Source organism: Bubalus bubalis, chromosome 23, assembly GCF_019923935.1.
Source record: "Bubalus bubalis isolate 160015118507 breed Murrah chromosome 23, NDDB_SH_1, whole genome shotgun sequence".
Classification (NCBI taxonomy): Eukaryota; Metazoa; Chordata; class Mammalia; order Artiodactyla; family Bovidae; genus Bubalus; species Bubalus bubalis.
The window spans coordinates 22,684,240-22,701,695 of NC_059179.1; the positions used below are offsets into that span (position 1 = coordinate 22,684,240).

The 17,456-nt window shown below is 41.2% G+C and overlaps 2 long non-coding RNA genes across 5 annotated transcripts in view; one reads left to right on the top strand and one right to left on the bottom strand.

Moving 5' to 3' along the window:
* The window catches only part of LOC102400086, a 39,006-nt gene that overhangs the window by 11,382 nt on the left and 10,168 nt on the right, over nt 1–17,456 (top strand). For all 4 annotated transcript variants that reach the window (XR_006548054.2, XR_327086.4, XR_006548055.2 and 1 more), the window contains exons 3-4: nt 10,669–10,848; nt 11,805–11,959. This is a non-coding gene — a long non-coding RNA (uncharacterized LOC102400086). The remainder of the gene's footprint in view (nt 1–10,668; nt 10,849–11,804; nt 11,960–17,456) is intronic.
* Nucleotides 3,771–17,456, bottom strand: part of LOC123331421 — a 39,311-nt gene continuing 25,625 nt past the window's right edge. Inside the window, exons 2-3 of the long non-coding RNA XR_006548056.2 lie at nt 11,799–11,999; nt 3,771–4,269 (exon numbers count right to left, since the gene is read on the bottom strand). This is a non-coding gene — a long non-coding RNA (uncharacterized LOC123331421). The remainder of the gene's footprint in view (nt 4,270–11,798; nt 12,000–17,456) is intronic.

A 17,456-nucleotide genomic window follows, 5' to 3' on the forward strand; every position in this document is an offset into this window, starting at 1 on the left:
AGGGGCCCATGTTTGATCCCTGGTTAGGGAACTAGATTTCACATGCTGAAACTAAGAGCGCACCTAAATGGTGCATTTTAGTTGCTCAACTAAAGATGCCACAACTAAGACCTGGCACAGCCAAATCAATAAAACACTTTTTAAATTTACAAATAGGGAGCTCCCCGGTGGTCCAGTAGTTAGGACTCTGTGCTCTCACTGCCAAGGGCCCAGGTTCAGTCCCTGGTCAGGGAACTAAGATCCCACAAGCTGCATGGTATGGCCCCACAAAAATGTCTATAAATAACAAATCCTGGGGAGGGTGTGGGGAAAAGGGAACCCTCCTACATTGTTGGTGGGAATGTAGATTGGTGCAGCCATTATGAAAAACGGCATGGAGCTTCCTTAAAAAACCAAAAGTAAGAGTTGCCATATGATCCAGCCGTCCCATTCCTGGACATATAGCTGGAGAAAGCTCTTAATTTGAAAATATACATGTACCCTAATGTTCACAGCAGCACTATTTAGACATGGAAGCAACCTAAATGTCCACTGACAGATGAATGGGTAAAGAAGATGTGATATATACATGCAATGGAATACTACTCAGCCATCAAAAAGAATGACATAACATCATTTGTAGCAATATGGATGAAGCTAGAGATTATCATACTAAGTGAAGTAAGACAGAGAAGATAAATATCATGATATCATTTGTACTGGGCTTCCCTGGTGGCTCTGATGGTTAAGAGCCTGCCTGCAATGCAGGAGACCTGAGTTCAATCCCTGGGTTGGGAAGATCCCCTGGAGAAGGAAATGGCATCCCATTTCAGTATACTTACCCAGAGAATCCCATGGACAGAGGAGCCTGGTAGGCTTCTATTCCATTGCCTTCTCAAAAATACAAACTACCATATACAAAAAGGATAAACAACAAGGTTCTATTTTATAGCACAGGGAGCTATGTTCAGTATCCTGTAATAAACTATAACAGAAAAGAATATTTTATATATATATATATATATATGAATCACTTTGCTGTATATCAGAAACCAACACAACACTGTAAATCAACTATACTTCAATTTTAAAAAATTTGTAATTTCTTAAGATCTCTATCTTTCATACCACTCAACAGAAGGAGAAGAATCACTGTGATCAGACCCACAACTTCCCTAGCTCTCCCAAGAGTTAAGGTCCACTGCATTACAGTTTCCTTGATTTGAGTCCTTAGTCATATTGAGATAGTCTGTTGAACTGGTATTCAATTAAAGATATATAAAGCAATATTTAACACTTTGTAGGTTAAGAAAATTAAAATTAATATCAGTTAGTAGAAGGAAATTCTCAATTCAGTATCCTATGTTAGCCCTCATAGGAAAATCAATGAACAAAGGAATTTTAAATGTTGAAGCAGGTGGGATCCATGACAAGAACAAGAGGAAATAACAAAGTCTTGGTATCACACAACTCCCATAAGTCCAGATTTCTTAAAACTATAAACTCATATTCCTTTAGATAATTTTTTTTTAATTTTAAAGATTTTCAAAAATAAACATTTTTCAAGAGCCTTCCATGATAGTTAATTAAAACCCATGTTACTTATTCAGCAGTGCCCGCAGCAGAGTCACAGAAACAACCTGAGAAGAAGCAAGCTATTGACAGAGAATAGAAATGTTTGGGACAAATGTATTTCAAACTGTTTAAATGCATTACCGAACACCCATAGAATAGAACAGTAAACAAACAGCTGTGAAAAAGAATGAGGAAGATCAGATGCAGAAGGGTAGCTAATAAACATTAAGTGAAAAAGCAAAATGCAGGAGTGTATACATGTTGCCACTGAGGGGCGGGTGGGAAACTACACTGGCCTGCTTCGACTTTTCGGGTGCCAGCTCTCTCTGGACAAGGACACAAAACCTTGTGCCAGCGTTTGCTTCCAAGGAGGCGAACTGGTTGGGTACAGGATAGGGTTTCTTTTCACTATACACTATTTCATACCTTTTGAATTTTTAGACAATTAACTGTATGGATTGCCTATTGAATAATAAATATTATCTTTTTAAAAAGCTAGGGAAGCTGTGGGTCTGATCACAGTGATTCTTCTGTTGAGTGGTATGAGAGATGGAGATTCTGAGAAATTATAGATTTACAGCGTTGTGTTAGTTTCTGGTATACAGCAAAGTGATTATACATTTTCAAGCATATTTCAGGAATAATGGAAAAAATTACTGCTACCTTGCCTCAGAAAGCTACAATGAAGGAGTTGGGGGCGGGAGGAGATGTTAACTAGGATGTTAACCTAGTACCAGTGTTTGCTTCCAAGGAGATATGTTAACTAGGATGTAAGAAGATAGATCAAAATTAATACCCAGATTGTGAAAATACGACAATTACTGATGGAAGGAAAAAGAATACTCACTGCATTTAAGCAAGCAGGGATACATTAGGAAAAAGGACCAAACAGAGAAAATGCTGGAATGTTTAAAATTTTTAAATTAAACTTAAAATTGGTTAAGTTATTAAAAGTCCTTTGTGAAACAAAGCTTCAGAATGTGGTACTATCATAGTAAAATATATAAAGGGATTTTTCAAATGAACCCCATCAGATCCAGAAATCAGTAAAACCATTTCCCTGTCTTAAAATGCTTACACAAACATACCCCTAACACACACAAATTCAGACACATACTGTAAGCAACACACAAGACCATTAAGACACATCTAGACTTTTATAGCGATTTCTTTTTTAGGGGTCATTCTTTGCATTTTTACTGCCCTAAATTTCCCTCTTCAAGTCACAGCAATGCAGAATTGAGCTTTCTTTCTTTTTTAGTTTTGTTTCCAACCAAGTCTTTTGTACACTTCTGGAATTTAAGCCACCTATGTTACCGCTACTTATCTATAACACCATTGCTTTGAGGGATTAAAGCAGGTTTCTTGTAATACACTTAGATCAAGAGTTATCTGAGTTGAGAAGAATATCCTGTTTGAGTTGGGGCTGAGGAACCTTTATTTTTTTATTTTTTATTTATTTTTTTTGATCTTGAGTTGTTTTGATTTCCCCTGAGAGCAGTAATCTTCAGCAAGTGATATTTTTAAAAAGCCCCAAACACACCACAAAACATTCCAAGTGATTTTAACTTCTGAATGAGGTTGGGCTACCTGAGTGATTCTCTCTCTTCTCTTCTTTGGCAGAAAGGATTAGAAACCTCCACAGAACTTGCTCTCTATTAAAGTGGAGTGCTGTGCATTCATTGGCAAGAGGTGAATTGTTTTCAGATTACATGCGAAAGAGTGTGTGTGTTTCTTTCCCACATCAAAGACTTGGATGGAAGCAGTTCTGAGTATTGCCAGGGATGCAAGAATTGGTGCTAAAGTGATTAACAAAATTGCTTTCCTGCAAAAGAAGCACAAAACATTACCTAGGGATTAGAGGAAGAGAGGGCAAGATTAAAGGTGATGTTGAATTTTGGGTGGAATATCTTATCCATCTTTTTCAAATCATGCTTCAAGGATTCTGTGGCCCCTCCTTAAGGAAACTGAACAAATCAAAGTCTCGCTTTCTCAAGTTTTGTACATGGGACGCTGACAAGGTAAAATTAAAACTACTAAGACAAGTGGCACTTACTTGTGACCTCCATATCTTTATCTCACACTGCAAATACATTTTGAATGTATTTTATTCAGCACACACCAGCAACCCCATTGACCAAAGACGCTTTCATTTGTAATTGGTTTGTGTGTCACCTGTTGGACTTAAGTGCTAGTGTTTTATTGAATTTCTGAAGTTGTTTGGTTTTAGTAAATCTTGATTAGTATTACGTTCCTTTTTAAACGGAGCTTTCACAGTTGAAACTTTCACCTAACCAAAATGTAAAAATAGAAAGAAAGAAAAAAGCCATAGAACCCATATTCTAAATAGTGAAAGAAAGATCACACAGCAAACCTCAACAATTCCTAGTTTAGGATATTATTTTAAGGGGTCTCTCTGAAATGTACTATGACATTCTTTGCCGCTTTTTTTTTTTTTTTCCTCTCTCTCTCTCAAAAGCTGAATGTAGACCTCCCTTCTTCCAAGAAGTCTTCCTGACTTTAGTGTCCCAGTCAGAGTCAGGCAGAAACATATAGGTACATGTAACTGTTCGGTATGAATAAACTTTTTCTTCCTTCTTGGTTCCTTCTTTAAGTCCAGGGACTTCCCTGGTGGTCTAGTGGTTGACTTCACCTTCCGATGCAGGCGGGTATGGGCTCAATGTCTGGTCGGCAAACGAAGGTCCCACATCCCTCCTGGCCAAAAAACCAAAACATAAAACAGAAGCAATATTTGTAACAAATTCAATAAAGACTTAAAAAAATTAAGTCTAAAAAAGGAATAAAGCAATTACCTGGATAGGTAGAAAAAACATAAAGTTGAATGTACTAGCAAAATAAATTCAGAGCAATATATATAATATGATACCATTTACCAAAAAATTTACAAACAAAACAGTATCATAATTCTTTAGGGACCATATATATTCAGGTAAAGGTAAAAAATTGGAACAGAATTATACACCTCAAACTCATGGTAATAGCTGCCTCGGGGAAGGAAGGTGGGAGATTTGGAGGGCCTGATGAGAGGGAATTTTCACCACATGTGTAATGTTTATTTATTTTAAATTTTCTCTTTAAAAAATTAAGATGATTCACTTACACATAGTTAGGGCATGAGAAGTGTCACTGAAATTCTGGTCTAATGTATAGGGGTTTTTTTGGTCTGATACTATGTCTCTATAACAATAAAACCTGTTTCAAATTGATTAAATAGTTCAGAATAGTTGTGACCTCTTCCTCTCCCACAATAATATCATCCTCATGAACAAATGGCCTGTGGTGGTGGACTTTATCTTTGTGTGTATTCTGTAGTCAGAACACACGGTTGAGTCCTCGGTAAAAAGAATCAATAGGTGAATAAATAAATAAGCACTGTTTGCCGGCCACCCTGCATGCAACAGTTTGTGGACATTTTCATTTTGAAGTTGTTTCTCGAGGTTGCCTGTGTGACTTCTCCGCTTTCAAGAACTTGTTGAGAACAATCATTTTTTTATCTGTCTTTCCTTTGGGGTCCCGTAAGGTCACTGGCCATAAGATAGCTGTGAAATTTGACATTGTTCCCATTTAAATGCTTTACTCCAGCAAGTGCAAGACTGTGGATGCTTCGGTGTGGGGATTGCCATGGCCAGGCTGGTCCTGAGACTCGCCAGCCCTCCAGGCTTCAAAGCCTGTTATCCTTGATCTCACTAAAGAATGTTTTTGAATTCTATGTCCATCTAGTGGTTGCCTGCAAAGATCTACTTGGCTTTTTCTTTCTTCCTTTTCTTTCACACTTGATCAGTGAGATTCTGTTTGTGATGGGGGTTTTGCCCCCCTTGGTCTTTAATTCTTTCACAGGTGGTTTCAAAGTGTCTATCCTTAGCCCCTGCTTTCTATAAACAAGCAGGAATTCATGAACCGCAGTTACTGATGGCTCCCCTCACTGAGCAGTTCTCTCACTTTGAAAACAGACTGTTTTGTGGACAGTAAAGTACAGTTCTTTTTCATAGATGAGATTAGAGACTTGAGGGGAGCTGGAAGGAGGGGAGTGTCTTCCTTTCTCTTTTTTTATTTTTTTAAACTGGAGAGCCTTTGTTTTGTAACTCATTTTAACAAACTCAAGAACTTATTTTACACTCAGTGGCACTGGTTAAAGATGACACGGCACTAAGTAGAAGTTGCTGGAATTTGCTGATTTGCTCATTAATTCCAACAACTCCAGCATCCCAAGTGTAAGGTTAAGACTTGAAGATCAGGTGGTGACAGAGCCAATGTGGTTGCCTATCTAAGGGATCAAATTATATGAATTCTACCTAAGAATGCTGATGTGCCACGGGAGGTTGACATTTTCTATGCCATTAAATATTCTTCAACAATATCATTTTAATGGCTGCATAGCATTCTACTGAGTCAGATGGACCACAATTTACTCAACCAAGTCCCCAGTAGTGAAAACAGGTGCTTCCAATGTTTTGGCATTATAAAGAGCACACCATACTCACATTCTTGAGTTTGCTGATAAATTCCTAACAGTGAAAATGTGGCCATAGGGCGTATACATTTGTTGAAGCTTTGAAGATCAGCATTCATTTTAAAATTCCCTTAAAAAAAAGGGATGGGAGGACAGAAGAAATTGCTACTGCAGCTACACACTTAAGATCCCAAGCAAACTTCTACTTAATCAGTTAAGAAATTCCCTCACACAATGTAAGGAAGGAGTGGGTATTGTCTGTTAGCTCTCTAGCAATTCACCTTTCACCATTGACCTACACTGAAACCTTCAGCTTAGGAAAAGAATGTAGACGGCTCTTACGGAAGGCTTGATTCAGTGGTACTCAGGGTGCTGTAATAGTCTGTGTGTGAGCACTTTCATGACTGTAGTTCACTACTGGATCCAGAACCAATCAGGATCTCTTTCATCTTGCTCATTATTGAAATATGATGCTATCTGTGGGGTGGAAATTGCTGAGGAATAACAATCAAGAAAATAAGTTCAAGAGGAGGAATCATTCAGGACTAATGACAAAGAGGTAGCTTTCTCCCTTCTGAACTGCCTAATTATTAGTTGGTATAGCCTATGCCTCCGCAGAGCCTTGAACTTGGAAATCCTGGATAAATATTAGATTATGTGGCTTGCTTGCTCACATACTTTGCCACCCTAGGCTTTGTGGTCAATACAAACCCCTTTGCCTTGCACTCAATATTCTGGTTTACCCAGCCCTCTCTCCACCCTTAGTGCCCTAGCAGGAAACCTTCCTTTCCATCCAAACTGAAACTATGTGCTATGTTCCAAACATGCAGCATATATTCCAGAAGGACCTTTGGGTTTGGCCCAGATAGTCTGGATTTGAGCCCTGGCTCTGCCATTTCTTTTCTAGGTGACCTTGGGCAACACATTTAATCTTACTGAGTCTCAGTTTCACCATCTGTAAATTAGGGATGGCAAAGCCTGTTGTATGTTAAACTAGATACCAGCATGTTAGAGAAGTTGCAATGTGGAGTGGGCAGAATTTGATAGGTGACATAAATGTCTTGTTTATCCTGGCCTCTAAACATTTGCTCCCACCTATTCTCTTTCTAGAAAAGTTCTCTCACATTTGAATCCCACCCACTCCTCAACGCAAACTCATGTTTTAGCCCTCTTGCAAGCCCTCCCATGAAAATCCTTAGCTGGTAAGACTCCCTGATTAGACTATTCATTCCACATGTCAGTGCTTCTAAATGGACTCTCTCCTGGGGCAGTTTTCAGGGACTACTGATGCCAATTTTGTCCCAACAACAATCATAATTAATGCATACTACTTTATGCCTACAACAATAGCCTATAACGTCAACAGAATGGATATTATTGTTATCATCATCCCTGTTTCTCAGAGATTCAGAGAATCGAGCAGTTTGTCTGAGGCCACAAAGCTAGTGCAGGCAGAACTGAAAAAACGGAACTCAACTAGACTGATTACAAAGCTCATGCCCTTGGGACTTCCCTGGTAGTTCAGTGGTTAAGACTCTGTAGTCCCAATGTAGGGGGCTCGGGTTCGATCCCTGATCAGGGAGCTGGATCCCACATGCTGCAACTAAAGATTCTACATGCTGCAACTAAGACCTGGCACAGCTAAATAAATAAATATATTTAAAAAAAAAACAAAGCTCATGCCCTTGACCTCACACAATAAACCCTCTCTCTTTGTTGTTGTTGTTCAATCGCTCAGTCATGTCCAACTCTTTGTGACCCCATAGACTGCAGCACGCCAGGCTTCCCTGTCCTTCACCATCTCCCGGAACTTGCTCAAACTCATGTGCATTAAGTCGGTGATGCCATCCAACCATCTCGTCCTCTGTTGTTCCCTTGTCTTCCTGCCTTCTATCTTTCCCAGCATCTGGGTCTTTTCCAACAAGTCGGCTCTTTGCATCAGATGGCCAAAGTATTATAGCTTCAGTGTTAGTCCTTCCAATGAATATTCAGGGTTGATTTCCTTTAGGATTGACTGGTTTGATCTCCTTACAGTCCAAGGGACTCTCAGGAGTCTTCTCCGACACCACAGTTCAAAAGCGTCAATTTTTCAGCACTAAGCCTTCTTTATGGTCCAACTCTCACATCCATATATTGACTACTGGAAAAACCATCGCTTTGACTATGCCAACTTTTGTCAGCAGAGTAATGTCTCTGCTTTTTAATACATTGTCTAGGTTTGTCATAGCTTTTCTTCCAAGGAGCAAGCATCTTTTAATTTCATGGCTGCAGTCACTGTCCACAGTGATTTTGGAGTCCAAGAAAATAAAGTTTGTCACTGCTTCCATTGTTTCCCCATCTATTTGCCATGAAGTGATGGGACCAGATGCCATGATCTTTGTTTTTTGAATACTGAGTTTTAAGCCAGCTTTTTCACTCTCTTCTTTCACTTTCCTCAAGAGGCTCTTTAGTTCCTCTTTGCTTTCTGCCATAAGGGTGGTGTCATCTGCGTATTGAGGTTATTGATATTTCTCCTGGAAATCTTGATTCCAGCTTGTGATTCATCCAGCCTGGCATTTCACATGATGTACTCTGCATATAAGTTAAATAAGTAGGGCGACAATGTACAACCTTGACATATTCCTTTCCCAGTTTTGAACCAGTCATTGTTCAATGTTCAGTTCTAACTATTGCTTCTTCTCCTGCACACAGATTTCTCAGGAGGCAGGTCAGGTGGCCTGGTATCCCCATCTCTTGAAGAATTTTCCACAGTTTGTTGTGATCCACACAGTCAAAGGCTTTAGCCTAATCTGTGATCCAGTGGATGTTGGCAATTTGATCTCTGTTCCTCTGCCTTTTCTAAATCTTGCTTGAACATCTGTAAGTTCTCGATTCATGTACTGTTGAAGCCTAGCCTGGAGGATTTTGAGCGTGACCTTGCTAGCATGTGAAATAAGTGCAATTGTGCAGTACTTTGAACTTTCTTTTGCATTGCCCTTCTTTGGTATTAGAATGAAAACTGACCTTTTCCAGTCCTATCTCTTTAACTGTTAATGGACATTTGTCTCTCTCTGAAGTAGTATTACTGTTGAATTTTAGGTCCTTGCCTAAAAAGAAAATGGTTGTGTTCTTGGGCAGAGTAACCACCTAAAGAAATTTATTTAGTGTTTGCAGAGGCACAAAAGACATGTTCATGATATTTCAGTTCTCAGGGAAATGTCCCAGGTGAAAACTTTGTATAAATTATTTCCCTGGGACTCAGACTGAAAACTGGGACTTTGGTGGGGGGGTATCTCTTCCCTCATACAGCAAGTACTTGCAACTCAGAGCAGCCCTCTTAGAAGTGGTTCCCCCACTGCACTTGCTGTCTTAGTTCCCCCCTGCCCCATCCCTCAAGGTTCAAGAGCTTCTGCTCAAGGGAGTCACAGGTGATCTTGACTAGAAAAGATTGTAAGGGCTATCCTATCACTTTATGGTCCTCCTGCACACTGGCATATCTCCCTAGCTACACATTTCATTTTCTGACAGCTCAGTAGACATTCTGCAGACTTAGGGAAAGTGCGAGTCCCCAGTCACCTGCAATCCAAAGCAGAGACGTGTCTTCAAAATACCCCATCACTAGGTCAGCAATAGCCTTCCATCCAGAGTGTTGGACTACTTATTGCAAAAATTCCTGGAAGCCACATGAATCTTGATTGGACTGTTTCTGTTGGTTATGTTGAATGCAGTTGCTCATCTCTGCCTTGCTCCTGCCTTGGGGACTTGGGCATTAAATTTGCCAGTTGCTTCCAGATTTGTTCAATATACGTGTATTGAGAACTACTTCTCAGGTACCTTGCTAGGAACTAGGGGATAAAAAGATAGGGGATAGAATCTTCTCACTTAATTTTTTTTTTTTAAACTGGAGTTGATTTACAATGTCAGTTTCTGGTGTATAGCAAAGTGATTAAGTCACACACACACACACCTGTATATGGGTGTGTGTATATATATGTGTGTATATATATATGACTTCCCTGGTGGCTCAGATGGTAAAGCATCTGTCTACAATGCAGGAGACCTATATATATATATATATATATACACATATGATTTTTCATATTCTTTTTCATTATAGGTTATTAAAAGATATTGAATATAGTTCCCTGAGCTATACAGGACTTTGTTGTTTATCTATTTTATATATAGTAGTTTGTATCTGCTAATCTCAAATTCCTAATTTATCCCTCGCTAGAATCTTCTTTTTCTCAACACTGTTTTCACTGAAAGCCACACTTTGTTACAACCAACAAACATCAAGTCAGCAATGAACCCCAAGTCACCAGAGGCAGTCTGTGTTTGTAATCTTGCTGTTTTCTGAAACCAACAGGAGCATTAACATTAACACAGCAATGACTTAATTATATCTAATTTCTCTGAGCCAAAAACAGGAGTTTGATCTCAATTCACATATTATTCTGGTAGATTGTTACATATAACATCAGGCATAATATGCCTACATCTTTATCCACACTGTCTGGTAAAGCCCTCTCTCCCTTTTCATGATGCTGCTACCTCTAATTCTCCCACACCCATCATTCTGTCTCAAAAGCCAAGACCTCAAAGATCTCTCCTCCAAAGATCTTAGCCTTAAGACTTACACATTTCCCCTTATTTCTCAACAGTACCCACGCCTCCCTAGATGTTCTTTAGCATAACATCAACTCAGTCAAAAGAGATCAACAAATATTTACAGAGGAGGAAGGAGAGACAGATGGGGAAGGGGACAGCTGTGATTACTGACCCATCCTGCCCCAGCTTTCCCTCAGAGTGGCTTTGGATACAAGCTCAAAGCAGCAATTAAGGTAAAAGTCTAATTTCTTATACTTTGCTAGAGACCAGCAATGAACAATTGGGATTTGAAATTTTTTTTTTAACTATCACTTACAATAGCACCAAAAAAAAAAAAAATACAAATACTTAGGTATAAAATCTATCAAAACATGTACAGGATCTATAGAAAGCCACAGAACACTGATCAAAGAAATAAAAGTAGATCTAAATAAATGGAGTGAGATTCCATTTTAGAAAGTCAGTATAAAATATCAATTGCTTTCCTATATGCCAGGAATGAACAATTGGAATCTGAAATTTTTAAAAAGATACTATTTAAAAGTTTTGTTTCAGGGCTTCCCTGAGGCTCAGTGGTAAAGACTCTGCCTGCCAATGCAGGAGACACAGGTTTGCTCCCTTATCTGGGAAGAACCCACACACTGTGGGGCAACTAAGCCTGTGCACCACAATTACTGAGCCTACGTGCTGCAGCGACTGAAGCCCAAGCGCCCTAGAGCCCATGCTTCACAACAAGAGAAACCACCACAATGAGAAGCCCGCGCACCACAACTAGAGAGTTGCCCTGCTCACTGCAGCTAGAAAGAAGCTCACTGCAGCTAGAAAGAAGCCCGAGCAGCAATGAAGAGCCAGCACGACCACAAATAAATAAATAAGAGTCTTGTTTCTTAGAGTCCCTTGGTTCAGGTGATTAGCACATTAAATTGGTGGCTTAGCAATTTCAACTTGACTGTGTCCTTTAGTCAGAAATCCTGGGGTTATAGAGACCTTTCAAGGAGCAGCCCAGATCTCATCTTTGATCTTGAGTCCAAGCTGTCCTTTGAGGGATTCTAACCATCCCTGGATTCCTCTGAGGCACTATTTTTCAAGTCGTTTTTCCCCCTCCAAGCCTCTTTCATTTAGGCAGCCACATCTTCCCCACAGGCCCCCATTCCTCATTTTCAAATCTCCCTGCCTTTCTCACCTCCAGCTGGTTCCTGAACTTTGGTCCAGCACTTCCAAAGGCACCTCCACCCTCCAGCAAGTCATCCTGCCTTGTGTCCTGTTTCCCAGCTGAAGTTTGGCTTCTCCATCCCTCACTCTTCTCCACCTCCAGCTCCTCCTGTGCTCTTCCCCAGGGTGCAGGTCAGTCCTTCAACGGTGTACTTACCGTGTTTAGTTTTCTCTGAAACAAATATTTGCATATGTGAACCCCACATTTGCCATATGGTTTTTCCTACTTCCCAGCCAGTGGAACTCTCAATTTCATATATATTTTGGGAAATGAAGTTTTCCCCAGATGGTCTCTCTAAAGCACCAAAGCAAGGTCAGGGTTTTATGCATTCCTTCAAAGGTTCTGGGCAGAGGTTAGAATTACTTGTGTTTTCTTGGTCCCATCAGCAGCTATTTCATCAGTACAGCTGATAATGGGACACAACCTGGCTCATTCTGAGCTAGAAACACACCAGTGTTTGAGGGAGATGTTGAGCTATAAACTGGTATCCCCAGGGAAGGATAGAAACCTGCCCAGTTGCTCAAATAATTTTAAACCAAATCCCTTAAGAATATTTCCTCAGGGAGAGAAAAAGAGTATGAATATTAGAAAGATGATGAACCAGGTGTGCCGAAAAGGTTTCTTAGTCATTCTGAGCCCTAGAAGGGGGTGGGGGCAGCCTTACATCTCTACTGGGAAACATATTTCCCCCTTTTAAATCAGGAAAGAAAAAAACAACAACATAGCCCCAAATAGAGAATGTTTTCTTTTGTAACTGGAAGCAAACATCACTGATGGCTTTAACAGCTGCCTGCCAACATGGCCTGAGAAGCAGGCAAGCTCAAACATTTTTTGAGATCAACACATGTACAGACATACAGTATATTAGGTCAAATTATAAATCCAGGAATAAAAGAACAAATAAACAAGTTTCAGCTTTCTCTAGGCTTTCTGAGTCCAATACCAGCTAAATTAGACTCCGAAGCAGAGAAATCTAGCTTCCAAGAAGGCAGGTCTCCCAGGAGTTCAAGTCAAACCTCCCTCTGGTAGGAAAAGAAGGTGCCGTTGTAGATTAACTGGCTGCTGGCTGACCAGGTCCAGGCTGACGGCCCTGCCTAGCGGGGGCTTCCCTGTGTCTTAGCCGTACAGACCCTGAGGATGTCTGCCATTGACTTGATCTTTGACCCCAGTAAATCATTTAATATGCCATGTGCCTCTGTCCATATGTTCATGTTCGGATGAGAATTCCAGCAAGTCTGGGTGTGCCACCCATTAGGGCTAAATCTCTCCCTTTGGAGCTTCTAGGAAGAAACCTGTGGACAGCTGCATTGCAGAGAGCCAAAGTGCCTGGACAAACCAAACTGAAATGCCTGCAGATAGTGAGACCAGGATTGCCTAAATTGCAACTAACAATCAGAAGGACAAATCTGTTCTCTGGTTATCAAAACTGACACAAGACTTTTGTGATAGTTTTGCCTTAGCGCAAGAAAACCACTTAAGAGTCATAGGTGGGAAACACTGGATTATTCTTCTGATCCCACCTCTATACTAGTTAGGTGACCTTGAGCAAGTGCATTAGTCCAAGGTTCTTCAGACATTAGTCAGTCATGAAATCAATGAAATAGAATAGAACTAAATTTTTTTTTTTTAGAACTAAATATTTTTTAATGAAGTCAAGCTGAACAGAAAATATCAGTGTTTAGTCCACAATAAGTTAAGCTCCATCGTATGTGTGTGTGGATGCATGTTTCCTGGAGTCATGATGAATAAAAATTTCTTACTGTGGGTAACAAACAAAAGAGCTTCCCACAGTGGCTTAGACCATGGGTTTTGATTTCTTCATTTAATGAATGAAAGTCATTCATTTTATACATATCTAGACAGTCATATTCATATACACACACACATATATGTATAATGGGCACCACAGTGTGTCAGGCACAGTGGCATATGACCTATCCAGAGATAACAAGGCCCTGTCTTCCTCGAGCCTCAGCTAGCAGGGAAGCCAGTCATAAAATAATTACATAACTGTTTACCATTGTATGAAGAGTGTGTGTAACACCAGGTTCCTAACCTGGGCTGTAGGGTCAGAGCCAGCCTTCCTAAGGAAGTGACAGAGAAGGGGGCAGAGAGGGATGGAGGCAAAGAATGGGGGTGGGGATGGGGTGGAGGTAGCATTCCAGGCAGAAGGCCCAGTAAGTGTGAGAAGAACCTGAAGGTTAAACAATGTCAGCTCTACCTCAACAATTTCTATGAAGACCATGTGAGATGACCATGGGAAGACTTTGTAAACTATGGAGTGTTATTCAAATGTGGTGGCTTATTATTTAAAACAGTGATTATAAACATGCCTTAAAGATGAGTTGAGGGACTTCCCTGGTGGTCCAGTGGTTAAGAATCCACCTGCCAATGTAGGGGATATGGGTTCGATCCCTGGTTGCCGAACTAAGATCCCACATGCCATGAGGCACCTAAGCCCTCGTGGCTGCAATGAAAGATCCCGCCGGCTGCAACTAAGACCCGACACAGCCTAAATAAATTAATTAAAAATACACACACACACACACACACATATATATATATGAGTTTAGTTTCAGCAGGCAGCCACCAGGTCAAGGGTCACCCTGGGCTGGTATGGCAGCTCCATGATGCTGAGCAGGCCTCTGGGCCCCCACGACTGACAGCTGGCCCAAAACTGGATTCCCACAGCAGGCACCAAGGGCCCTGTGTGGGCCACTTACAGGGGCTGATTCTGGACCGGGTACCCTACTTCAGTGCCAAGTTTAAGAAAAACGATGAATGAAAATGACCCTTCCTCTGGCATCTGGTGGTGCTACCTCCTTCCATCTGAACAGCTGAACCTCGAACAGCTTAGTCTTTCAGGATGGCCCTCAAGGAAATCCACAGCACGACTTAGACTTTCTGTGTGAAAATAGCTTTGGTGTGTGAACACACACAGCATTAAACCTTGCTCTGAAACCTGCCCACGGGGACAAGCTCATGCTGGGGCTTGGTTACCCTGACTGCAGTCCCAGGGGCTTGGGTCACCGGGGAACTCTTTCAACTCCAAATTTAGGCGCTCTCCCAGTAACGGGCAGAAATGGCTTGATTTAAAATGTTTAATATATAATATCTGCACAATGTTTTTCTCTTTCACTGCCTTAGCAAATTACTCCATGACTTAGTGGCTTAAAACAACAAACACTCATTATCTCACAGTAAATATATATGTAAATAAATATATTGAGCTTAGTTTCCTTTATTAATCCACTCAGTGACTAGTTGAATAGTGCTTAATGTCACATACGGTTCTAGATTCTGGGGTTACAGCAGTAAATAAGACGGGACCGCTGCCATGGAAAGGTTCCCTTTCAGAGACCGAGAGACACCAAACACAACAGTGATTTCAGAGAGCCGTAAAGTGGGGCAGAGTCGTAGGGAACAATGGAGGTAGAGAAGGTGCTCCAGGTAGGAAAGCAGGGCTCTCTGAGGGGCTAACAACCAGATCTGAATAAAATGAGATCAGCCACATTCTGACAATGTGACCTTCGCAACATCACCTAACATTTCAGGACTCGGTTTCCTCATCCGTTAAATAAGGATACCTGTACCCATCTCTTGGGATTTCCCTGAGGATTATCTTGCCTGAGATAAGGAACTCAAGGCCTCCAGTACAAAGCTGAGCTGGCATTAAGAGGCACTTCATTGCTAAATAATTGAGTGTCTACTGATCTGTTGTTCGAGATATTAGGAATATGTTTAGAAAGATAGAATGACAAGGAGGAGAAAGTAGGTCTCCTATTTTCAGACCAGGCTGGACAAGCCCCTCAAAAGGAGTTATTCGTGATCTACTCTGTGCCAGCTGGGTCCTCTGAGAAGCAGACCCCAAGTGAGGTGTGGGAGCCGTTTGGGGTGGGGGGCGGTAGTGTCTGTGAAAGGAGAAGAGCAGCAGTGGGCAGGAAAAGGCTCTGGAGGAAACACCGCTGGTCAAAGGAGCCCTCCACTGAGTGGAAGTGGCCAGGCCTCACACCCCTGTTACCCTCAGTCATTAGCCAGGGCTGTGAAGGGTGCGGACTTGGCTCCAAAAGACAGCCGTGGCAAGTTTCTTCTTGAAGGGAGGTCTGGGTGGTGCACCTCCACAACTGCCACAGACTCCCAGCCTCGCATCAAAGACTTTTTGCTGTCAAAGGAACAGTGCTTCCTTGGGAGAGGAAAGTGAGATTTATTCTGACTCAGGGAAGGTTGCACAAAAGAAAGGCAATCCAAGGGCCAGAAAACCCTAAGCCTGATTTTATGATAGTCTGCACCTGTTAGGATGCCTGTAACCACCAGTTACAGAAAACTCAACTCAAAATGGCTTGAACAATAAAGAACATTTATAATACCATACGGTAAGTCTGGAGGAAAGAGGGTCCCAGGGTTGTTTAGTTTAGAATTAAATGATGTCATCGAGTCACCATCTTGGATGAAGCAGTTTTTAATTCTGAAATCCTCAATTGTCTCTGTTAGCACCATTCATGATTCCAAGATTGTTGCTATGGTTCTAGGCATCTCAGGTGGACAAGATAAGAAGAAGACAGAAGAAGCAGAAGCAGACAGGCCCTATCTTCCCATGTGTCTTTTTTAATCAGGAAATTCATCTCAGAATTACCCCCAGTGGACTTATCCTCATATCCCACTGGCTGGAATCTCATCTCCACTTGTACTCACATCACCAGTAACACCAATGTGATTGCCATGACTTGCAGACCTGGTGGGCCTGCAGACCTGAGATAATGAAGTTAAGAAAGTTCTTTTATTTTCATTTTTAAGATGTGGCTTTATGCTGCTGCTGCTGCTAAGTCGCTTCAGTCGTGTCCAACTCTGTGGGACCCCATAGACAGCAGCCCACTAGGCTCCTCTGTCCCTGGGATTCTCCAGGCAAGAACACTGGAGTGGGTTGCCATTTCCATCTCCAATGCATGAAAGTGAAAAGTGAAAGGGAAGTCGCTCAGTCGTGACATCATATACATATACACATATATACATCAGTTATATTGAAATATAATCCTCATACTAATAGACAATCTTAGCTGAAAAAAAATTGATCATTAACTTTTTTAAAATTGAAATACACATAACATAAAATTTATCATCTTAAGCATTTTCAAATATACAGTTCAAAGTCTTCAAGTGCATTTACATTAATATGATACCATCACCACCATCCATCTACAGAATTCTTTTCATTTTACAAAATAAAAGCTCTGCACCTATTTTTTTGAGAGGGACCAACATAGCTCCCCACTCTCCACAGCACCCACTTTGACGGACTCCACCACAGTCAAGGGCAGCTGCTGGCCCAGCCGAGGGCCCTTCTTTAGGCACTTACAGAGCCTTTCCTGATGGGCCTCCAGCCTCCTCGGCTGAACTCATCTCTGCATGGTGGGCTATGGGACACTCATGCTGCTGACACTGCAGGTCAACCCCACAGGATATTCACTCTGGGGCTGCCATGCCCACCTCCAAGCTGCTCATCCTGGTTTGCCCTCCCTCTGTACCTGTTCATCAATAACTACCCCCAACCCCTAGCAATCATCAGTCTACTGTGCGTCTTTGTGTATCTGACTACTCTAGATACCTCATAGAAGTGGAATCATATAATAT